General features: G+C 33.1%; 1 protein-coding gene across 2 annotated transcripts in view; it reads right to left on the reverse strand.

The window, feature by feature from the left end:
• CNTN5 (contactin 5) overlaps positions 1-25,015 on the reverse strand; it is a 1,139,291-nt gene extending 1,114,276 nt beyond the window's left edge. For both annotated transcript variants that reach the window (XM_069469032.1, XM_069469031.1), the window contains exon 1: positions 24,694-25,015. The gene's annotated coding sequence lies outside the window, so the exon portion shown is untranslated. The remainder of the gene's footprint in view (positions 1-24,693) is intronic.
• Between the last annotated feature and the right edge of the window lie 1,003 nt (positions 25,016-26,018).

Below are 26,018 nucleotides of genomic sequence, written 5' to 3' on the forward strand. Positions count from 1 at the left end.
ACTGTGGTACATCCATACAATCGAATATTATTCAGCATAAAAAGGAAATGGGCTATCAAGCCATGAAAAGACATGGAAGAAACTTCAATGCATTATACTAACTGAAAACAGCCAACCTAAAAAGGCTGCATACTGTATAATTCCAACTATTTGACATTCTGGAAAAAGGCAAAAGTATGGAGGCAGTAAAAACTTCAGTGGTTGCCAGGGGCTTGGAAGAGGGACGTTTGATGAACAGATGGGAGCAAAAAGCATTTTTAATATCAGTTTTGATTATTAGGGTAAAATCTTATATATACAAAAGCTGAAAAGTTGATCCTATTAGTAACAAGTATTTTCATGGCTCAGATGGCTGAAGTTCTTGGTTAACTTTGACTAGATTAATTCTTTGAAACTGATGTACATATGGTTATCATATCAAAATTTTATATACCCAGTCTTTGGAGTTTTTAGAAGACTGTGAAATTTTCTATTTATCTCATAAACAATGTTAGTTATAATTTATATTTTATCATTGTCCTTATTGTCCTTACTGCTGTCCTGTTTTTCAAAATTGTCCTTATTTTGAAAAACACACACTATACACATACACAGATTTTTTTGTTCTTTGTCAAAAACAAATGATTAGATCAGTGTCATGCATTACCATTTCTCAATATTAACAATTTTATGATACATATGTGTATTACATACATGTAGGAAGGAGTAGAAGACTAGAATATAAAAGGCTACAAATATGTTAAGCTCTTATTAAATAAATATTAGCTGTTATTAATTTTATTACTTTTTGGTTTCAAATATACTAAAAAAATGGTATTTACTAATATTCTTCTTGTTTTTGTTAATTGCTTAAAAATAGATGATTGTCATGTTTAAAATGAAAATATTCTCTCTCTCAACAAAGAAATGAAAAAAGATAGATTGATAAATCTTAGTAAATGATTTTAAAATAAATTATTTATTATGGATATTATGAATAAACTTTAACACTAAGTAATTTTTTTAAATGCCCCTTTCTACTAATTTAATTCAATTTTATGGAGTCATTTCTGAGATAAAATTAGGAACTTAGTTGCAGATGAGGCTTGATATTAAGAATGAGAAATTCTAGTTCTGTCTGACAATAGTTTACAATATGGACAAATTATATTACTTTTTGCATTATTAGTAAAACATTTGAATTTTCTTATTTGCAATATGAGGTATTATTAACCTTCTAGTAATATCAGGCCTATGTAAAATATTTTACTGAATAAATGAAAAGAAAAATAAACTCATGAGGATTCCAGAACTTTCTTAGCTTAAATTTCTAGCTAGAGAGCTGAGAAAATGACTTGATTATACTACCAAATGAATAAACCAGTAAAAAATTTATAAACAAGATATCATAATGGAGTTTTATTAAATATATAATAACATCTGTAAATATTGTATCTTTCCCAAGAAAAGGGCTATAGACAAGTTTTGTTTATAATGTACTCTATTTTTTCCATTAGGTTATTAAGCATGAAATGTCTGATTACCTTAAGTACTAAGTTTGACAGTTGATATCGCTGACATTTCACTTTGACACTTCTTGTTTTATTTTTATTGTAAAGGTACATCCTCAATCTTGCAAACACACATTTGGCTTGTGATTATCTTTCAAAAAATTTTTTAGAGAAATTTTTGTGAAACCATGGATAAGTCAAAAATTCAAGTTACTTTTGAATATGATTTCCATCTTGGAACCAATACAGTGCAGATAGCTCAAAATATAAACGAAGTGTTTGGGAAGGATGTGGCTAATAAATGCACAGTATGTCAATGGTTTGAGAAGTTCCATTCTGGTATTTTTAGTCTTGAAAATGAGCCACATGGCTGACCTGAGACCAAGGTGGTTACTGATGAGCTGAAATCTGTAGTGGAAAGGAATCTATCTCAACCTACGGTGAACTAGCAGCAAGGCTTGGCAATACTATGCCAACAATATTGAACCATTTGAAACAAATGGACGAGGTAAAGAAGCTGGATAGGTAGGTACCACATGCATTAAACAAGCATCAGAAGAGAAATCGTCTCAGAGCTTACCTTTTTTTGCTATCACAACATAAAAGCAAACCACTTCTACACCGTATTGTTACATGTGATGAAAAATAGATTCTTTTTGACAGTTGCAAGCATTCAGCACAATGGTTGGATAAACATGAAGTGCCAAAACACAGTCCAAAACCAAATATTCATCAAAAAAAGAGCTAACAGTGTCTGTTTGGTGGTCCAGCGCTGGTATTATCCACCACAGCTTAATGAAACCTGGTCAATCCATTACAGCAGATGTCTACTGTAACCTGATGACCTAATAATATCCTATATTTATAAAGTTTAGGTCATTAAATATGAAATGTCCAATTTCAAATCAAAAATGTAGTTTATTATATCTCAAACAAGAAGCAGTACAATTAATCAAAGTATGTGCCTAAACTATCGACAGTTTTGCCACCTTAATGGCAGCTTGTTTATGCCAATAGCGAAGAAGCCTGCAGAGGGAGTGGCGATGAAATCACCAAAGGCATTTTCGAAGCTTGTTGAGAGTTGAATATTTTTCCTTGCAAGAAATGGTCCTAAGCCTGGAAAAAGTGGTAGTCAGTTGGTGCAAGGTGTAAAGAATAGGGTGGATGACAGAGAGTTTCCAAGTCCAGCTTCTGTAGTTTGAACAGCATTGTTTTTATGCAACATGTGGTCTTACAAGAGGATTGGCCTCTCCATATTGACCAATCTCAGCAGCTTAATCACAAGCATCCTCATCATTTCATCCAACTGGTTTCAGTGGACATCTACTATAATCAGCTGACCAGGTTTCATGAAACTATAATGGATAATACCAACGCTGATCAACTGTCAAACTTAGTACTTAAGGGAATTGGACATTTCATACTTAAGAACCTAATAGTATCTTATAGTAAACACCTATAATCTGAAATTGTGCCTTCCTTAGATTTTTACAGGTCACAGGTCCTTACAGAGCTCCCTAAAGAGGCATGCATTCCATATATGCCCACTACTGGTTCCAGCCCTGCCTGGAATAGTAACTTGCCTGAGAGAAGCACTGTTTACTCTCATGTGGTGCTCAAGACTCTACCTTGGTTTCATCATCGTGCTTATTGGGTAGGACCTGCTCATGTATGTCAGAGTAGTTTTATTTCCTTACTGGTTTTCCATGGGTTATTTTCCCATTGAGTTTTCTTTAACGTATGTTAAATGCAATACGTTTGTTTTCTAGGTATCACTTCTTTCACATTAAACTTATTGCTGAACACCCCACCATTAAAGTTTTTTGTTCATCATTTAAGATTGGGAGCTAGAAACTCTTGTGTACTGATCATCATAAAAGTGTCTCCAGAACTAATACTTCTATCCAGTAACAATCCTGAGATATATGATAAAAAATGCTCTATATAATTTAAAAAAAAAGTCCTCAATACTGAAAACAGCTTTAGAACTGCTCACGTATGAAGATAAAGTAAAAATCTTTTGTAATTTATTGTAGTTCTCATTTCCCAATAAAATTTGTTATACATATACAACTATATTAATTTACTCAGGTAATGAATTTTATGGGACCAGATGAAGAACATATTCCCATAGATGCTCATTTGCACACAGATTAGAAAAGATACATCATTTTACATTAGCTTTGAGAATTACATGTGATATTGCATAAAACATTTTTAGCACAATGCCAGGCACATATCAGTCAATAAGTATTAATTATTTTTGTGCTATTTCAATATATGTATAATTATTTCACCTAATGTCTAATAAAGGCTTAATTTCTAATTTAAACCAAAGGATATAAAATTGCATATTATGAAGGAACTATCACTGTAGGATTAAAATGATTTTCTCTTCCTTCTTAGATCTAGCATGTTAACTTGTTCATACTTTAAATTGGATGCATCCTGGGTGTATTGATTATTGCTTAGCACTTCAAAATAAACAGTAATACTTACTGAGTGGTTTCTATATGCCAAGTACTAGTTTATGTGCTTTCAATAACATCTAATCTTCACAACACTATGAGAAAAGTATTAATATTATCATTTTATAGGTGAGGAGATTGAGGCACAAGATGAAATGGCTACATCTAGAGATTATTAAGTTATAAGGTTGAGTTTTGCACCCAGATGACCTGTTTGATGTACTGCCTCTCTTTGTAACAAAATTGATAATAGAGAGGTATTTTGAAATTTCTCCTTAACCATTTCATTACATTTCCATTATTATCATCCTATCTTGGGCCTGACCCCTTGTAGCGGGACCTGCTTTGGCTTTTCCTCTAGCTGTGCTTCTCCCCTCAAGAAAAGAATTTTGGCAGCCAAAGAGAATTGTCCATGCAGAGCCTGCTCTAGATCATACTTAGAATACTTGGAACCTTGGAATTCTTTGATAAAATGATCCCAGGCCGGTCTCCAAGACCTGTGTAGGCCTCTTTACTATGTCCATCTCTGTAGGTGGACTGGTGTGTATATTTATAGATTGAGGAGGACCCAAGATGTAAGGTATGTGAGGAGAGCTTGGAAATGTGGACTAGAATGCCCACCTATGGCACAAAGCCCCTTGTGGTGGTGTACACAAGATGGACAGGCTTCAGATTAGGGGTAGGGACCTGGAGCCAGCCTCTGCCAGATTCCATGTTTTTATACAAAACTACAGAGTCTAAAAATGCCAAACCCACAACTAGCTTTTCAGGATTTATAAAGGGATTTATCAAAGTTGGAGAATAAAAGTTTATAAGTTTATAATCTTGACATAATTACATAATGTGTGGACCACTATTGTATTCCTGTTCCAGACCCCACAACTATTAAAGGAAGTCCTAATTTTCATGCATGTAATTATCTTTTATGCACAATATCTCATAATGGAATTTGTTACCTCATGTTATTTATCTACTAGGCCTAAAAAAGACATTTTTCCCCCCTGAAGTGAATATTAATTAATGCTTTTAGAGAGAGAGTATGTCATATAATAGGAACTTAGTTCGTTTTGTTTATCGAATAACTGGTAGACTACATGTAGAGGTGTCAACATAATTCTCCCACACTGTCTGATTTACAATCAGAACATCCACAGAGCTCAGATGGTCACATGGGAAAGCATAAAGAACAGGCCACTCTAGGTGAGATTTTGAATCATTAGGCAGAAATTCTAGATCCCGAGATCTTTAGTTAATGCTGCCTAATATCTTAAACTCTAATATATATTCTCTCTTCAAACTGAGACTGTCTTCATTTTAGCATGGATCAGAGTAGTATGAGAAGAAAAACATGAAAGAGAATGATATTTAATATTAGGAAATTATGAGGACTCAGCCAATAGCCATAAATAAAATTGAACTTTTTTTTTTTTTTTAGGTTAAAAGCACTGAAGAATTAAATGCTAACATAATTTGGTTACTTTCTAAAATAGCTATCTCTCTATAGTCTATTTTCATTAACATCAATGGCCATTCCTTAATGATAAGGCATTATACTTTTCTACTGTTCTTTAGCTAAGTATATCACACCTGATCTTTGATTGTGCAAGTTCTAGTTATTCTAATATGATAAAATAATGAAATTTAGAAGTGAATTTCCTTAGCACTTTTATTTTAATCCTCTAATTTAACATTCTAAGAAATGAGCTTTGGAAATCTTATTTAAAAAGCATACTTTCCCCCCCAACTCCTTTCCTAAAATTTATTCTCCTTTGTCTAATAAGGATAGGAAGCACTTTAGTAGAATTAATTTGGGGTTCAAAGAGATATTAATGGAAGAATAGGAAGTGAATGGCCAATGGAGTTCTGGGCCTATCAACAAAGAGACCTATAATTCTTGAGTAATTAAAATTAAAATTTAAATGTGTAAAAAGGAATTGCAGTTCCTAGGAGTAAAAGCAGCATGTTTTTACTAACACTAATTCCTCAGTTACTGGAGCCATACATTAAACACCTGTCCCAGACTGCATCTGTGTTCATTCATTTATTCATCCATTCAATATGTTATTTATGAAGTGCCCACTCTATACCAGCCATTGTGCTACTTGCTAAATACATAAAATAAAATTTGAATTCTTACAGAGCTTAAAGAGGTGAGGTAAGCCGTGGGAGGGAGACATTATCATGTGTTTAAATAATTATATAGTATGATACATGTTCTGTAGGAATTGATTTTGTGAAGAGAGAAAATAATGAGAGACACAAATTTGATGGCAACCTTACTAGGGAAGTGATATTCCGGACCTGAAAGACAGGCAGAGAATATTCATACAAGAAAGAGGAAGGTACATTTCAGGCCAAGGGAATAGGAGATGTAAAGTCATTGAGGTGCAAAACACGTTGGCATACATACATAAATTGGAGGCTTTTTGCGTTGTTTCTATGAAATCATCATGCATCATACAGGCCGGTGCCATAGCTGGATTAGGTAGGGCTTATGAGTCAACAAAAATATTTAAGTAATTATTCTTGACTCAGTGCCATCAAAATTAAATTAGGAGCTGTTATTCATATAATGGATAGCCATTTGCGTATTCTTCATAACTATCACTGAGACATTTCTATCTGTGCTGGAAATTGAAAGATTGGCGGATGTTCCTTTTTTGTTATTATGCTATTTATTATTATAGCAAATTTAAGTAACATATAATTCATGATATCTAAAACTACACTTTATGAGGGCAATCATATGATCGGATTCACACAGTTATGTATTTCTTCAATAAGCATTTGATGGGTGTCTATGTGCAAGGCACTACTTGGTGACAGGGATAAAGAGATGCATAAAACTTTCTTCAATGAACACAGAGGAGGAGAGGTAACGTATGCAAATAAGTAAGTTTGAAGGAGAAGAGAAGTACGAGAGTGGTAGCTTGAGTAGAAGCAAGACTAGGAGCAGGCTTATTTTTATTAGATTGTACCAGCTTGCACATGCGCTAGGCCTAAAGAAAGAAGGCTAAAAAATGGAAAGACTGAAGATACTAGAGAGATAGCAAAAATTGGAGAGCTAGAGGCCCTGAAGAAGAGAAGAAATGACTGAACAAAAAGCAGATCTGGAAACAAAACATTTTGAACAGGGAAATTTTACAGACAAATTTTGAAATAAAGAGAAAAGGTCTTGGAGTTGCCTCCTGATAGTAAATACCTACTCCATGAAATACAAGTTGGTATACTGAAAATTCAAGGTCAGGGAAGGCTTAGTTTTATGTTCTCATTGAATAAATGAGAAAAAGGCTCTAGATTTGAGAAGATTAGTTCGAAGTTAGAATTACATTTCATTCTCTTTATAGATTTGATTTAGCTTATCCTAAACTGGCAGTGATGATGATGATGATGATGATTGGAAGGGCATTAATTACATTTTGCAGGGATTTTTAAAATTTTATAGTGAGCCCCAAACTTGTGACTAAAGAAATGTTCATGCTAAATATATCAGATTTGTGACAGCTATTTCTTCTTTTACCATAAAAGGTAGTTGATAGCATACACAAATATGCAATTTAGTATCTCTATATATGCATCAACAAAAATTTAAATATTGGATATTGTGAGACTCCCCTCCATGCCTAAAACATTCAGAGTAAACCTGATTCACTGCTAATATTTAAAAATGGTTTTGTGTCATCCAGATGTCAGCTTTCCTTGCACATAGAAAACAGCAAATAAAGCTAAGCTGAATTCAATTGTTTTCACTTTTACTCTTATTTTTGCACAAACGTAGTATTTCTTTGATTTCTCTTGTTTTTTCTTTGAATTTTTATAGCTCATGTTTTTTAAACCTTAAACAATGTGGAAGGAAATGAAATTAACTTGTAACCATAAAGCTTAGCATAATGTGCACCAAATATTATCAAATATCAATATTATGGTAATTAATCAGGCTGGTGCAATATTTATCTCAGATCTAATAAAACGTATTTACTATTTCTAATTGTTTTTTATGATGAACTCCACTATAGGAGTTTTTTATATGACTAATATTTTAAGCCACACATTCAAGTCTTTGAGAGTTTTCACACACACACAAATACAGTAACCAAATGGTTTTTGGTTCTAGTCATTAAATTATTTCTCTTATTTTTCTCTCAAATTTTGCATGCATTTGTATCATACTTTTTCATGTTTTGCCATTTTCTCCAGCACTTTCTTTCACCTGTCACTGACACCTTGGCAAAATAGCCCGACAAGTCCAAATGAGCAAATACTCAGTTAGGTAATTGTTCTTATCAGATTGGCATAAGCCTTGTGAAATCGTGAAACCAATTAGAGGTTAAATCTCCTCCCTGCACCCTCCAATCATCCACTGCCTAAAATTACACAGCAAATTAAAATGAATATAGAAAATTTATTTCAGTTTTTACTTGATACTTTGAGATGATATACACTTTTGAAAATATATAACCAATAAAGTTATTTTTAATAGAAATTTAGAAATACAAAGTCACATTCTTTTTAAATGTTTGATAGAGTACTGATGATTCTTTCAGGGCATCTATTTCTTAATACAAGAACCATAGAAGCTAATGCAACAACCATTTTTTCCCTCTGTTTTTAGATTTAGTGCTAAGGAGCAAGTATACACTCTTTTTCCCTATTAAGTAAAAGCTCACCAGTCTGTAGAATCACACAGGTGAAAAGGTAATTTTAATTGTATCACACCATAATATCTGTGACTCCAGCTAGAGACTGTGTTTGACACTTGCAAACTCTATTTTCATCTTTTCTCAAAGGGAAATCTTGGTCTTCCACTTTAGTTTCACTTTCAGTGTTTTCTTTTGAGGCTAAGCCAATGCGATGAAGAGCAGCATGGCTTTTTTGAGTTTGTCTAGTGATTGAAAACCTAAGAATGTGGATCCTTTATGCAGTTCAATAGTATTTCCTATTAATGACACAGAGCTCTTGTTCAGAAGGAATTGGTTCGAAGAATGGTACTTTAAGATGAAGAAGATAGAGGCAGAAGAGGAATAAAAGAGGTAATAGCCTATTCCCAGACTTAAATATAGTCAATGATCTGAAAAGCTGGGAAATGCCTTTTGGCTTATTAAAATCAATTCCTCTTAAGGACTTCTCCTTCTTTTTTTTTTTCTCCTAAAGCACATTTGTTTCTTTTTTTTTTTTTTTTCTTGGCAGTGTTTCTATATGAAGTTAAATTAATTTGATGGACCCTTTTTAATCCAACTATCAAAGTTTTCAATTTTTTGAATATTAATTTGAAAAGAAACAGAAGATGTCTTTTCAATTATCAATTATTTACTCTTTTTATGGTGATTTGTCACCTGACAGAGAAATAAGACATTTTAGCTATTAATAGTTGCCAATTTCTTAATTTGGAATAGAATTATATGATAACTGGAACTAACAATTAGGTTTAGAATTTATTTTAGTTACAGATGGAACATTTTACTTATTACTGCTATTTGTGATTTTGTTCAGGGGTGAAGTCCAAATACAATGTATGGTACATCTTTCATTATAGAATTTTCATAAATATTATCTTATAATAGATAAAATAATATCTATGCTTCTTGTTTTTTTGTGTGTTAAGAAGTTTTAACTTTGCAGAATTGCTGGACAATTATAAATGATGTGTAAAATGAAAAATATTGTCCCATGTTTCAGCAGAGCTAAAATGAGTGTTGGTCTACTGCCCATGTTTTTGTAACAAGCAATGTTACATGTTTTCTGTCAAGCAATCCAGATGTAGCAAAATCCATTAAGTCAATATAACTTAAGTATCGAACAAACGTTTAAAAAATAATTTTTATCACAATTTCTTTAAGAATATACAAGTTTTGATCTTCATTCAAATTTTAAAAAGGCAACTTGGACAAATAATTAGTTTTATTGATGTTATCAGGTCAAGGACCTGAAATGAGCCTATTACAACTTACCTGAATGCTCTCTCTGTTACACTAGACAAAAGATAATTGTTTCTTATGTAATATTTCCCAATGTTTACATTGTTAAAGCATTACATATTATTTAGATCATTATGTATTGGGACAAAGAATTAATTAAATAAATTTTCGGTGTTTATGTTATGCAAGATAGTTTATAAAAATTGTCCAAACACATTCTTATCCTAAAGCAGCTTGCAGTCTCCTAATAGGAAAAGTAACTTTTGCATGGAGATATGGAGAGAATTATTTTTGGCAGAAGATACTGTCAGCAAGTGTTCAGAGATGGGAAATTTAATAACAGGTTTTGGTAATAGTGTGGCTTAATATAACATATATGCATTGTTGCAATTGCAAAGGAGTCTAGAAAGAGTTCCTAAAGGACAGTTATGGAACTTCTTAATGGAATACTACAAAATCTGAAATGTTCTTCAAACAGTAGGAACTATTAATGCTTTTATAACAAAGAAATGGCATGATAAGCTTGAATCTTTGAAAGATTATTCCATCAGAATTATTGGCATATTGGAGAATAGAGGGAGAGAAGCCACCTGAAGGAAGATTTTTCCCAGTGAAAGATACCCTGAACCAGTGTTGGGTAAGTGAGATTTGGAAGGCTAATTCAGATGTGAGAAGACAGGCTTAGTTATAGATTTTTTAATCTGATTGAAGGCCTTTCTGCTCTGTTCAAGTAGAATTGTCTTCTCTTCATTGCACTTCCACTATTTGCTTACAATGGAGGGAGGAAAGGAAGAGAATGCTATTTATACAAATATCTCTGGATTTTTCATAGATATGCATTTTATTTTTAGAAAATTTGACAATATCTCAAAGCATTTTTAATTGACTTCTTGCTGCTATTTGTTTCTTTGTTTCTGTTAGTATATAAAGGGGATAGGAAAAAGATCAACTCAATAGAGTTAAACAAGGGAATGGGCAAGAACAGTATGTAAAAGAAAATATGTTTTATAAGCATATAAAAGATGTTCAAAATATTAAGAATAAATTAAAAATAAGATACATTTTCCAACTATTTTGTTGGTTATAGAACAAAAAGTTTGGTAATACACTGTGTTGGCTACAATATGAAGAGACAGACATTCTAATACACTATTGGTGGGAGTGTTAATTAGCATCATCCCTATGGAGGGCAATTTGGCAGTAAAACCAAACTTTTAAATGTACATTCTCATTGACCTAGCAATTCTACTTCTAGATCTCTTCACATTTATGTAAAAATGCATACATAAGAATTTTCATTTCATATTTATTTGTGTTTTGCATGATAAATAAATTAATAAATAATTTTAAGTGAGAAACTATAAAAATCAAGGAATAATGTGCTGTATAAAAAAATTTGATATTTTTTTTTGTTATGCAGACACCCAAAATTACATCAAGAAAAAAAAAGATACACTGTCTGGAAGGATAAATGCAATGCATAATGACCTGTTGATAATAACTACCTCTGAGAGGTGGAACTCGAAGACTATTTTAGAGGAGAGAGTCAGCTTTAATTATATTTTTTGTGTGTGCTAATCTTAAAATGCATTTTATTTATTTATTTATTTATATTGTATATGTTTAAGGTGTACAATATGATGTTTTCACATGCATACACATGGTGAAGTGATTACTACTGTCAAGAAAATTAACATATTCATCATCTCATATAGTTACTTTTCTTAATCTACTCTCTTGGAAAATTCCTAGTGTACAATCCAATATTATTAACAATGTCCTCATGTTGTACATTAGGTCTCTAGACTTATTCATCTTACTTAACTGTAATGTCTTTATACCTTTAGATCTTCATTTCCTCACCACCCCCCCACACACACACCAAACACACCCCTGTTAACCACACCATTCTACTCTGTTTCTATGAACTTTATTTTATTTTTAAGATTCCACATATAAATGAGATAATGGAGTATTTTTCTTTTTGTGTCTGGCTTATTTCATTTAGTATGATGTCCTCTAGGTTCATCCCTGTTGTTGCAAATGGCAGGATCCTCTTCTTTTTAAGGCTAAATAATATACATAAGCAACTCACGCAACTCAATAGCAAAAAACAAAACAAAACACACAAAAAAATAATCTGATTTTAAAAGGTGCAAATAAGCTAAGTAGACATTTCTCCAAGAAGATATAAAAATATCCAACAATTATATAAAAAGGTACTCAACATCACTAATCATCAGAGAAATGCAAATCAAAACTGGAATGAGATATCACCTCATACCTGTTAATATGGCTTATATCAAAGAGACAAGAGATCACAAGTATTGTCAAGGATGTGGAGAAAAGGGAACCCTTGCACGCTGTTGGTGAGAATGTAGATTGGTGCAGCCATTATAGAAACCAGTATGGAAGTTTCTAAAGAAATTAAAAACAGAATTATCATATGACACAGCAATCCCTCTTTGGATATATACCCAAAGGAAATGAAATCACCACCTCCTAAAGACATATGCATTCCTATGTCCTTTGCAACCTTGTTCACGATAGCCAAGATACAGAAACAACCAAAGTTTATGTTAATGGATGAATGGATAAAGAAATTATGGCACAATAGTCCCTCTCTATCCATAGTTTTGTTTTCCATAGTTTCAGCTACTTACAGGTAACCATGGTCTGAAAATATTAAATAGAAAATTACAAAGTAAACAATTTATTAGTTCTAAGTTTGTGCTTTTCTGAGTATCATGATGAAATCTTCCGCTGTCCTTCACTGTGCCACCAGGATGTAAATAATCTCTTCTTCCAGTTTATCCAGGCTTTATATGCTACTTGCCCCTTAATTACTTAGGAGTCATTGTGGTTATCAGATCGAAGACCCATTGTATATATAGGGTTCTGTCCTACCCACAGTTTCAGGTGACCAAGATTCAGATGTGTGAAGAACTACTTTATCAGGTGGTCTTTAGGCTTACAACACACCCAGTGGAGCAGATCATTTATATTCTAATGGAAAATAGCTGAAGATCATATCTTAAGTGATTCTTATACAACATTGGACTCTTTATAAATGAAAAGTTAGAAGAAAAATTTATAATTATTATTTTTTATTACTGGAAAACAATTCTTCCACAAGACAATATTATTTTTATACATCAATCCTTAGAATAATGTCTGAATTATTTTTACTTAGGAGATAAAGCTTCATAAGAAGAAATATCTATTTTTATTTGGGTTTTGTTTTTTCCTCATGGGAAAACTTCAATTCTTATGGCGTGTTTAAAATGGAAGGATAAAAGAAACTAATAATAGAGTAATTCCTTCAGATAAAAAAGAAGTTTATCTGAGATAGACAACTTAAGCATTAGTGAAAGGCAAACACTAGCCAACTGGAGATTAACATTTAGAAAATGTAGTTAATCAGAGGAATACATCAAGAAAGTCCTTAGTTTTCCTAATGTTTAAACATCTATTAAAGTTCTGATATGTAGGAGATATCTGATTATACAAAATATATAAAGAGAAGAAGTAATAAGAATAAGAAATGAGAACACTAGGTCATTTCTTTCTTCTACATTAATATTTATCCAAGCAACTATATGGCATTTTCGAATAGTTGTCCTTTCATTACTCAATTTGAAAAAATAAACCATGTATTTCTATCTTAAAAATCATTATCTTATGAGACAAATATATGGAGGAAAGATAAAAAGACATCTTTGTTTCAGGTGAAATGTCAATTTCAGGGTTTTTAAAAATAGTTCATGATATGAATGTGTATTTAATTACTTTCTCACTTAACAGTGTAAAATTGCTTTCTATCAGCTCCCTCTCCTGTCAGCTTTGTGGCTTTCTTCACCTTTCTATTTTCCTCTCCAACCAAGATCTCCAGACTCAATAAAGTCTGTTCACAGTTTTTTGAAAGAGAATATTCTTATGTGAAATTTATTTCTCCCATTTCTTTCTAATATAATGTATTTTCTTCAACAGCAGAATAATCAGTAAATATTTCAGGAAGCAGTTGATTGGCTGTACAGATATGACATATATACATGCTTAAATTATCATATGATTTACCTAATAAATCATAACATTGGTTTACTTTTTAATAACTCATCACCAAAGTAGCCAAGCCAAAAAAAAAAAAAAAAAAACTACCATGGTAATATGTCTAAATGTCATTTTTGGAAAAACACATCTGTAAAGTGTTTGAAAGCTGAAATTAAATCATTTTATTTTTTTCTCTAAACTCCAATGACAATTCACAATTTAAAATATTGTAGTTTCAATTTGTTTTTGCAGCATAAGCCATTTCATAAGATTACTTTTGAAAAGTAGAAAAATCGATAATAAAAATGAAAAAAGAAAATAATTAGGGGAAATCATTAATTTCAAATGAATGGATTCTGTACTATTTTACTATTACAAGGGATTCAAAAAATAGGGGAAATATCTTCCTCTACTTCTAAAATAGAATCTATGTTGTAAATAATTTTGTAAAGGAAAAGTAAAAACTTCCTTTTTTCAGGTGAAACAAAGCAAAATAAAATAAAAATAGCCAAAAAGAGTTAATCACTTTCAATATGAGCAAGTAAAATTAAGACCATGAAAAGAAAACTTGTCACTATCAGCAAATATACATGAATGTTCAGTATTGTGCAAAGAAAATAAGTAATTTTCTTCATATTTGAAAAACTAGCCATTGTACCCATGTATATTTATAAAAAATTCAAATGATTTTTTCTGCCTTAAACATTCTAAAGATAAAAAGAGGTTTTGTAAGCATATATACCTAAAGATACGAGGAAATAATTTTGATTCCTATATCTACACAGTCTCATTTCCTTCTTGCAAAAAATTTCAAGAACTACATAATAGTTAATATCATTCTTTTATAGGGAAAGAGATGAAAACTTAGGTTATTTCATTACTCAGAGAAACACCTGGGGAAGCAGTTGACTCACAGTTAAACCTGAATCTAGCAAGTCCATGCTCTTTTTGTGATCTACCAATATAACATGAATGTGGCCTCTTCTCTAGTTTTTTTCTGTTTGGAGTTCAGCCTAGACTCAACTGTCAACCCTTAGAATTTCACTTCTTTGAATTTTCCTCTTCATCAAAACCTCATAACTCACACAGTCATGTAACAGTGGATCAAAGCATGAAAAAAAATCCTTTAAATTCATTGATTTTTAGTTCTCTTAAATGAGAGATTAATAAACTGACAGAGAAGAAAAATTACTTGGTTAAGTTTAACAGTAAAGAGCAAAAATAGAGTGAATCTTAAATACGATCTAATCTTGACATAAAATTTTATATCTCAGAACCCTCCAAATTTTCTCATGACATATATATATATATGTCATGACATATATGTCTCATGACTTATATAAAAAGTATATATATACACATACACACACACACCTTTTTTTTTTTTTTAAGGGAGGGTTTTGCTCTGCCACCCAGGCTGGAGTGAAGTGATGTCATCCCACCTCACTACAACCTCAAACTCCTGGGCTCAAGCAAGCCTCCTATCTCAGCTTTCCAAGTAGGTAGGACCACAGGCACACGCCACCATGCCTGGATAATTTTTTTTGTTTTTTGTGGAGATGGGGTTTGCTATGTTTTTCACTCCGGTATCAACTTCCTGGCCTCAAGCAATCCTCTTGCCTTGGCTTCCCCAAGTGTTAGGATTAGGCATGAGCCACCATGCTCAGCACTCATTTTATATATTTTTTATTTCCATTTTTGCATTACAAAGAGTTCTTTCTATACATTAATTAGGTTTCCTACTTTTGTCCTACACATCTGTCTTGTTTCTGTCTATCTTCCTGCCAATTGAGGTTTTTTGCTAATCTATAATACAACAAACTTTCCTCAAGTCTTAGTGCTTCTCATTTTGTCTGGGGAGTTAGTTTCATCCATTTCCACATAACCATTTCTTTTCCTCCAGGATCCTCAGAATGTATGGGCAATGTCTCTACAGTTATGTTTATTAGTATAGTTTCTTAACATTTTTATTAAGCTATGCACTGACTGACAATTTTCCATCTCTCCATTGTCAGAGATCAAAATTCTCACTTCCTTTGGATCCCCAAAGCAAATGGTACCATACGTACTAGGTTTGTAAGAAATACCTATTCAAGAAAACTACTTGAGTAAAAAATCAAATATATAGTATAATCTTTAATGCCCATGTTTAAAAGATCTCAATATTTCCTTCTATAATTAAAATGGCACCATGCTCACATACACAAAAAGAGAATATTTTGGTAGATATATAGATAATTTAAGCTTAGAATGAGAATTGGACTAAAATAAAAATTTCTTCCCAGACTTAATATATTGATGTTTTTAATACTGTCTTTTTTATCATTAAAAAGTAAAGGTTTTTCCTTATATATTTTCACATCTGAATGACAGTCATTGCCCCCATTTTTCATGTAAAGAAAGGTTAAGTGATTTGTCTAAAGTTACAAAAACAAGGGACTAAACTGAACCCTAAAGTTCAAACACCAAATCCTCTAGTCCAGTGGTCCCAACATTTTTGGCACCAGGGACCAGTTTCATGGAAGACAATTTTTCCACGGACGGCGAGGGGCAGGGGGTAGAAGACAGTTTCAGGAAGATTCAAGTGCATTACATTTATTATGTAGTCAAACCTGTCTGCTAATGATAATCTGTATTTGCAGCTGCTCCCCAGCGCTAGCATCACAGCCTCAGCTCCACCTCAGATCATCAGGCATTAAATTCTCACAAGGAACATGCAGCCTAGATCCTTGGCATGCGCAGGTTACGGTAGGCTTGTTGCTCCTATGAGAATCTAATGCCACCGCTGATCTGGCAGGAGGCGGAGCTTACGCCGTGAGGACAGCAATGGCTGGAAATACAGAGGAAGTTTTGCTTGCTGGCCCACCGCTCCCCCACCTCCTGCCCGGTTCCTACTGGTTCGTGGCCTGGGGGTTAGGGACTGCAGCTCTAGTCCATACTGCTCTCTATGTTAGATATGGTATTATAAGTATTAAAGTAATATTTTCTGCTACTATTATCACAGTATACATTTAAAGTGGTTAGGTAAATCTTGGAACTAAACTACTTCAAAATAACTTAGACATTGGGAAGTAAATGCAGCAATTAGAGAACCAATGATAGCATGAAATAGTCCAGGCTGGAATGACTCAGTATGAGAAAGTACCAGCAGTCTCCAAAGGGAGAAATTTTGAAAAGTTCTATCTTAGCCATATACACCTCTATCATTGCATGTTTCACATTGAATTTCATTCACTCTAAGTGTTTATTTCTTCCACCAGGACATGAACTATTTATGTCCCTTTATATTCTTTCTTTGTATTACAACTGCCCACAGTAGACCATCTGAGTGAGTGAACTAATGTAGAAATTGCTTTAAATGTGAAAGGAATTACTTTTCATTAATTTTACACATTGAATTGTACACTAACAAGACCACATTAAAGAATGAAAACCATTTGATTTCTCATGGGGGGGGTTTAAAAAAAGGAAAAAAAAGAATGAAAAACTAATGTCATATATTTTTAAACACAGTTAATATAATAAATTTTAAAAGATCAATTCTGGATTATTTAACTTAACTCTCAAATAACCCACTCTTTCCTCCTAAGATTGCTGTTATGTGAAAATATTGAATAGTTAAAAGTAAGTTTTAGGGAAGTGAATATCCAAAGAAAGTAAGGATTCAAAGAAAGTTAAGGACTCTTTGTTCATTGGACTTGAAGAATATATTTATATTTTGTACTGGAGTTGTTTACAAATTTTAGCTATATGCTTAGAGTAGAAAAGAAGACCTCAAGACATTAATCTTTTTAGTTAGTCTTTTACCTCATCTATACTACACTTGGCCTCCTGTCACCTTTAAATATTCAATATTTAAAGAAAAAGAGAGTACTAAAATTTGACACACACACACACACACACACACACACACAGACGTCATAATTCGACAAAGTTTCCAGTGAAGGAATCTGTAAAAAATAATGTTATACCAGAAAACCCAGCAATATTTAAACTGCCTTCCACTGAATTGCACTATTGTGATTTTATTTTTTTATCACGTTCAGTTCTAATGAAGAATTTTTTAGTGTACACATTCATTCTAAAATAATTCATATCACATTATTAAAATTGAGCATAGATAAACTTTGGTTCAGATACAATAAGAATAGACTATTAGAGACTCAAATTTGTACTCTATTAAATTCCTTTACTATTGTAACAGTAAAACTATTAATAAAAGTTGTATACAAGTTGTATTTGACTTTTAAAACACAGAAGAGTAGCACATATTTCTAGAGATGTATTCTCTGTTTCGTTATCAAAGCTTTAAAATCATTATTACCCTAAGAAAGCCCATGATTTAAATTTTACCCCAAATTTGTTAAAGACAGAAATATTTTCTCACCCACATTTCTTGCTGAGTTTCTATTTCATTTAGTGCCCCCATTAAACATTTATTACTGGGGGGAAAAAACTGTCAATCTGGAAGGAAACAAAAACTAGTAACAAAGGAAATGGATGCTCCTTTACTTATATGCCATGAAAAAAAAATCACTAAATCCCTTTTCCTACTTAATGGTAGTACTCTAAAAGGTTCCCAGGTTTCCTAATTCAAACTGTCAAAAAACTTCTCTTATTTGATTTAGCTGTTGAGTGCACACCAAATTCATTGTGAAAAAGTTTACATCTAGCAGTTAAATTCTTCAGTTCTTGTTTAAAATAATGTGAGTATAACAGTTTCCTGTGAGTTAATATAATTGAATCTTAAATTTTTTAATCTTAATAGACAATCTGTGGCAACAAGGAAATTACACATGCTTATGTTCTAATCTTGATTTGAACATATACAAAAATAATCAAGATTTTTCACAGTAAAAAATGTCCAAACTGTAACAAAACGCTGACCTTTAAATTTAAGAGAACTGGGTTCTAAGCCCATCTTTGCCATTACTTCCAATGTTGAAAAGGTCAGTGCACTTTTTTATATATTTGTTTATGTCTTTATAAATAATATATGAATAATATATGAATAGGTGAAAATAGGAGCTCTGAACAGCTCCTTCTAACATTAAATGGTATTATTTTCTCACTTTATCCTGTGCCTCCACATTTTATTTATCATCAATAACTCATGAGATTGTGCTGATTTTTAATGAAATGGTTATTTTAGCATCAGGAACTCTTATTCACTAGCTCACACAGTGCCATTAGAATAATGGTATTAAATAATAATAAGAAGAGAGTATTAAACTGAATTATAAAGCTTAGGGGTTCAATTCACTTACAAATGCTATAATTTTTGAAGTCCTTTTTGAAAATACTCAAAATCAGAAAAAAATGATGGTCACTAACAAATTGTTTATTAATTTTTTTATATGGGAGCCAGCATTAAGCTAGTCTATATCTTTTAGAAAAGACTACGAAGAGGGGAATTTTAAAATAAATTAAAATAAGGTAAAATATAAACATAATTGATTAAATATGAAACTTTTCATAACATTTTCAGAGATATTTTGGGGCACTTAAATCGGTTCAGGTGCCCAGGAAACCATATTGTATTCAATGATCATAATATTGCAAATTAAATAAAAATTTCTTTTTAGAAAACAAGAATTACTTTAAAATTTCCTATTATCACTCACTTGTAATTCCAATAATATTAATTTTAATCACTTGGGATTTTGTCTAATTCTGTAATTTTAGAGGCTGAAGAACAATAGTATCTTGGCAAATATTTCATCATTGAAAGTAAATTTTTGCATAAAACTTAAATTGGATGGCCGGGCGTGGTGGCTCACGCCTGTAATCCTAGCACTCTGGGAGGCCGAGGCGGGTGGATTGCTCAAGGTCAGAAGTTCGAGACCAGCCTGACCAACAGCAAGACCCCGTCTCTACTAAAAATAGAAAGAAATTATCTGGCCAACTAAAATATATATAGAAAAAATTAGCCGGGCATGGTGGCACATGCCTGTAGTCCCAGCTACCCGGGAGGCTGAGGCAGTAGGATTGCTTAAGCCCAGGAGTTTGAGGTTGCTGTGAGCTAGGCTGACGCCACGGCACTCACTGTAGCCCGGGCAACAAAGCGAGACTCTGTCTCAAAAAAAAAAAAAAAAACTTAAATTGGAGAACCTAGATGAACTAAAATAATTGTTCAAAACTCTTTGAATGTTGCCTTTACATATGGTTTAATTTCAGAGAAAATAGGTTAATTGATGTTTTAAATATAAAATTAAATATTTAAGAAAATAAAGACAAAACTTTGTATACTTAAATTTCTTGCAAAATAGACATTCCATTTATCTACTAGTTATTTCATAAATACAAATTCCTGCAACTAGTGAAATATTTGTGAAAATACATTAAGAGACCTGGTTGTGGCTCTAGATGCATTATTATTATCATTATCCTATTATAATATCTCTCAATAAGAACTTCTCAGTATTTTTAGCCTCATGATGAATATTTCCGCCAATATTATAACTATCAAAAGGAAGAGAATTTCAATCCATCTTTTATCACCTATATAATCAGCAACTCCATATGCTACATTTACTACTGGATGATAATAGAAAATGAGATGTACTCCTTTCTGACCATTTAACAGCTATAAGAATGACGTGGACTACATCCTTACTCCCGTCATAAAATGTTTAAATACATAGTTATACTTTTCTAGTCAATGGTCATACAAGAAAGTTTTGATCACTCAGATAAATGAAATACTCCTTGCCCAAAGTGCAATTGCTTAGAATCTGGATAATTCTCAGATTAGTCACTTTAACCCATAAAGAGGTCCACATTTCCTAGTAAAGACACTATAACAATGTGATTGATGGAAAACTCTTGCAAATGCACCTGCCCTTTGCTTTCTATCAAGAGCTCAACTTTTTTGGTCTATGCAGATTGAGTATATGAAATAATTGGAACCATGATTGGCATAACAGAAAATAGGAGAGTCCTGTCAGATCCGTTAAGAGAAGTCCATTTGGAAAAAAATAATGATAAAAAGTGGTAGTTGAGCAACAAATTATTTAGGTCATTATAAATTTTTAAGGAACCACTGAGAAAAAAAAGAAAGAAAATCAATTTTTCACCTGTGTTGTCAAATGCATCTAATGAAACATTTTTAGAACTGTTTGAAAATGACAATGATCACAGGAATTCTAGCTTAAGAAACACATGGGAAAAGAACATGATTGTAACTGCTAAAGATTCTCAGAAATGATAAATCTCACATTATTTTCTATTAGATTTAAAATGGCAGATTCATTTTTTTAATTTCCATAAAATAGACAAGAATTTTGATTCATTTTTCAGAATTTCTTTGTGGTCTATTTGGAAAGATTCATTTCCCTGCACTGGGAAAAGAGGAGCTTCCAGACTTTAAGTACCTTTTAACTCTTACCATCTGACGTTTAAGGAGGCTATAATGTCAAAAATATAGCACCCAATACTCTGGAATATGAAATTAAAGACCTCCTCAACTTATGGAGGTCGATATGCATGAAAATTCTCTACAATTATCTTGTACAAATATTTATAACAGGTAAAACCTAACTGAAGTTATAGAGATTATATAACTGTTATATCAAATTCATGGGATTTAACTTAATACTGCAAAATAACTTGAATGAAAGAATTTACTTGTAAAACCATTTTTCTTAAAAGTAAATATATAGAGTATAGCCATTTAAAAATTCTTCTCATATCTACTGTATTGACACACTATAATTTGTTTTATTCATTTTAAATAAAAATAATTAAAAAAACTGTTAAAGTGTCTGGGGAAAACATAAATGAATAGTATTCCATTTATCAGAGCCCTTTTTGAAATACATATTTGAATATCCAAAAACCATAAAAAAGGAGAACTTAATTGAAAGGGATGGGTAGGGATATGGAATGTAGTTCATAATACTTTTTAATCCTAAATATTAAGTGTTAGGAGTTTTATATACTCCATTACTTTTTAAAATGCACCAGCCTCTAATGTAGAGTTATTGATCACAAATGCTCAGAAAATAGACCTCTGCAGGGATTCTACTGCTTTGAGCTTCCGACCAGCCTCTTTCCTGCTATAAAGTGTTAAGAAGTTCATGTAACATATTAGTGCAGCCTTCTAAGACTGTTCTAAACACAATCTAGTCAGAAACACATGGCTCTCTTATTTTATCTTTGCATCCTCAGAAAGAAGAAAGAGATGACTATGAGCTCTTCAAGTAAGAATTTCAAAAGACCAAACTACATGAGTGCATGGATTTATTTAAAGTAGGAAAACTAAATTCCCAATCTCTTGGTAAAACTTTCATAAAAACATATTTAAAAAGACAATTCAAAGACTACAGGTAATAAAAATATGTGTGGTAAGATGGATTCAGCAGATTACAGTATTGTACATATCTCAGCCTCATGAAATCCTAGGTTAGTTGTTGAGGGATGGTGGGGACACTAAACTCTGCTGTAACTTTGTTTTAGCCAATCAAATTTACGTATAGTTACATCATCTTTACACACTTATAGCCATCCAGACAAATTTCCATCTTTTTAATTTTAATCTTCACAAAAATATCCCTTTTGTTTTATCTGGAAGTAAGACAGACTCCAGAACGTCTTGGCCAGCTACTTTCTTTATCCATAGGGCCCTCTGCCCTTTACTGACACCCTCTGGTCCTTATGGCTAAGTCAGCTTTGACATTAAACCACACTCTTTCCTACCTTTATCCAGAAGGTAGGAAGGGTTGGCTAAACTGCTGAATAAAAAAGATTTCTAATGAAATATATGTTGGCCAAACCTGGGACATTTCTAAAAGACAGTTTTACTTAATTGGACATATAAGATTGAAGTAATTTTTCACAAGCTACCAATTTTTAATTCTTCTTCTTAAATAAACATATCCTATGTGTATGTTCATGATTTTATTTCAGTTCATCCCCATAACTTAATAAAGGTTTCAGACCACCTAATAAAGTATTGCTCACCTCAGGAAACATTCAGGTGTTTCAGCCATCCATTTAAAGATTCCACAACTATAGCTTTTTGGATCTCTTTCCAAAAGCACCCTGGTATGTATGTGTCTCACAACTTACAGATTTAGTTGCCTTTGTAATCAGAGAGAAATTAAAATTAATAGTTTTTCTCCTCATTTGTTAGTTTTCAGAAGTTTTAAGTAAGAATAATTTAAAGGCTATACCAATCCCTGCACAAGAGCATTGGCACTTGAAATAAATGTTTCAATGACTGTCTATTTTCAGATATGCTTTAATATTATCCCCTCACACTTCAGCTAGGTTCCTCATCAAATTTTATTTTTATATAGTATTTCCTTTTTTAACTTTTAACTCTTAATTTTATGCTTTTTTATCTCCACTACACTTAGTTAACCTTTGTATATAGTATCTTTAATTTTAATCATTTGTTCTATATGTCATATTCTTACATTGTAATATTCTTTTTTTCCATTTGTGTCAGAGCAAACATATGCTTATCAAGTTTGTCTCAATAAACTGGTCCACACACAATTTATAACAATTTGAGCATAAATAAGGGAATATACAAAGATAGGTGAGAATTGCTCAAAATTGACTATAGGCACTTTAAAAAAAAAAGAATGACATGATTAGATTTCTAATGTTTTATATTTAGGCTCACAATATTAATCATGATGAACTTCTTTAAGCTCATTGTAATGGTCATTAGTATTTCTGTAGTTCTGTTGCAACTCAATAGTAATCAATTATATCTCCATTAATTTTTAAGACTTTGTTTTACTTTTTTTTTTAATGCTGGTATCCTAATGAACATCTTATTTCATCCTTATTTGCCCAGTTAAATTTGAGACTCAAAGTAGAAGTGTGGGTCCTCTAAATGATTTCCATTTTTAAATTAAGAAACAGTTGAATTGGATGTACGTAAAGCATTGTACATACAACAGTTTTAAAAGTTTTTTTGCTTCTAAACATGCATTTAAATTACCACATGAAATTGTATTTTTCATACTAGAAAGGTTATAAATTTTAAACATAAAATAATTCTAATTTAGTGTATTCCTGGTTCTTTCCAAAATAAATTTAGTTAAAATAACTTAAAAATGTTCATGTATTCAGAGTAATTCCCAACTTATTGTATATCATGTTCATATAAGCGCAAATTAATATTCTCTCCTACTTATCCCAATAAAAAACTCAATAAGTATGTCTGAACATATTTTTATATATTTTTTAATCTATCACAGTCCTATACAACATTTAGAAAAAAGCTCAGCATAATCCAAGATACTGTTTTCCTCAGTCTCCTGAACTTTGTAGAACTCCACTTATAGAGCATCCCTACTGAATTTTGCCAAGTTATTGCACTGCCAGATACCCAGATATTTGGCTTCTATTCTCAAAAAGACATTGCTCAATCACAAGACATACACTTAGTACCCGAGAACAATATCCTATTTTCTGAACATTTAGTTTCTTTTGTAGAAACATTCTTACCCTATCCTGGCATTTTTCCCCTTACAATGTATTTTTAGGAATCATTTACTCTTATTTTGGGTAGTAGTATGAGATACACAAATAGGTTATATTTACTCTTGCTTCAACTTTTAGACATAAAATCCCAACAGAGAAAAATAGCATTTTTTTTTTAAAGCCTCATCTCACAGTTTATACATTCTGGCAACATGGCAAGAAAGGACGGCTTTGCAGAAGAAACGAGTGTGTCAAAAATCCTAACTGGCTGGGAGATGAAGTGCACAGTCACAGAAAGCAGTCACTGGCAAAGGAATGTCAGCCACTTACCAATGAGATGCCAGACTCCGCTGTCCTTCCTCTGTGACTCTCAATTCCTGTCTCCCATCCTCCTGCCCACGGGCACAGTTCAGATAGAGCAGTTCCGTGGTTCCTTTTCAGCCTGTGGCAGACGAGAACTGCGGAGTTTTTAATCATTCAGAGGGAATCCTCCAGCTTGCCCTGCCTCTCCCAGAAGAGGGGACCCAGGTAACGCATCCTTTCCGCCTGGAGCTTTAATGGCACTTTGGCTGCCGCCTTCTCGCAGTTACGCTCCCCGACTCCGTAGTTGGTTATATTGGGAAGTAGGTGCGGCGCCTCCTCCGGCTGGTGTGTTTGGGGCTCGCGTGTTTTCCTCCAATGCGTCCGCGCGCCCCGCGCCCCGCGCCTCTGACTGGCTGTGTCCTCCCGGCGCGGCCCGTCGCCCCTCCCCGCCCGCCCGCGCTGTCGCCGGCGCCCGCGCCCAGCGCCTCACTGCCTCTGGCTGAGAAGGTTCATTTAGCATGTCCCCGGGCTTAACGGACTGTGTGCCTCAAGAAGGGTTTTATATGTTTCTCCGCTCGTCTCACTAGTCGGCCGGCATTTCCCTTCGCTCCTAAGCACAGAGGGCCTGCCCCCCTTCCCCTGCTTTTCCGCTTCGCAGCCCTTCCGTATTTAACACTCACAGATTCCAAAGCAAACGTGTTGGCTGAAGACTGCACGGAGAGCGCAGGCGGAGAGTCCCTTCCTCTCCTCGCCTGCTTCTGGCTTTTTTTCTGATTCCGAGAGCCTTTGGCTTCTGCCTCGGACAGCGGCAGTTCAGACTGATGCGTTCACTTAGGTCAGTGTGAGGGTGGACTTTTTCACTTTGGAGAATTTTCTTAGGTCCTGAATGGGAAGCACTTCTCTTTTGTTTATATACTTGGCGAGTTTCATCTAAGGACTATGGGATGCCTGTTTTGATTTCTTCTTGATTTTTGGGGGTTGTGTCAGTTCTCAAAAAGCTGAGGAAAAGTCTCAGACAGCGGCCCTTTCTCTGAATTTTTATATCACAATAGCTGTAATTGGAAAAATAACACAGGTAGTAAATCCACAGTGTGGCAGCTTTAGTGCCATTGTTCTGCCAGTCCTCCCCTCTACTTTTCCTCTCTGAGTCTTTGAGTCATTCTCCAATTCCCTCGATTTGTCTGATGGTAATTGAGTATTTGTTAAATATATTATATTTCTTTTGCAATATATTTTCTTAGAGAACGTGGTTTGCATCTGTATTTAACGGAAAGGAAATCCCACGTACTGTTGTCTATTTCTGTGTGTCTACATATGGAACTGCATGGGAGTCTGGGGTCGCACCCCGTGTC

This window comes from Eulemur rufifrons, chromosome 6 (genome assembly GCF_041146395.1).
Source record: "Eulemur rufifrons isolate Redbay chromosome 6, OSU_ERuf_1, whole genome shotgun sequence".
NCBI classification, from domain to species: domain Eukaryota; kingdom Metazoa; phylum Chordata; class Mammalia; order Primates; family Lemuridae; genus Eulemur; species Eulemur rufifrons.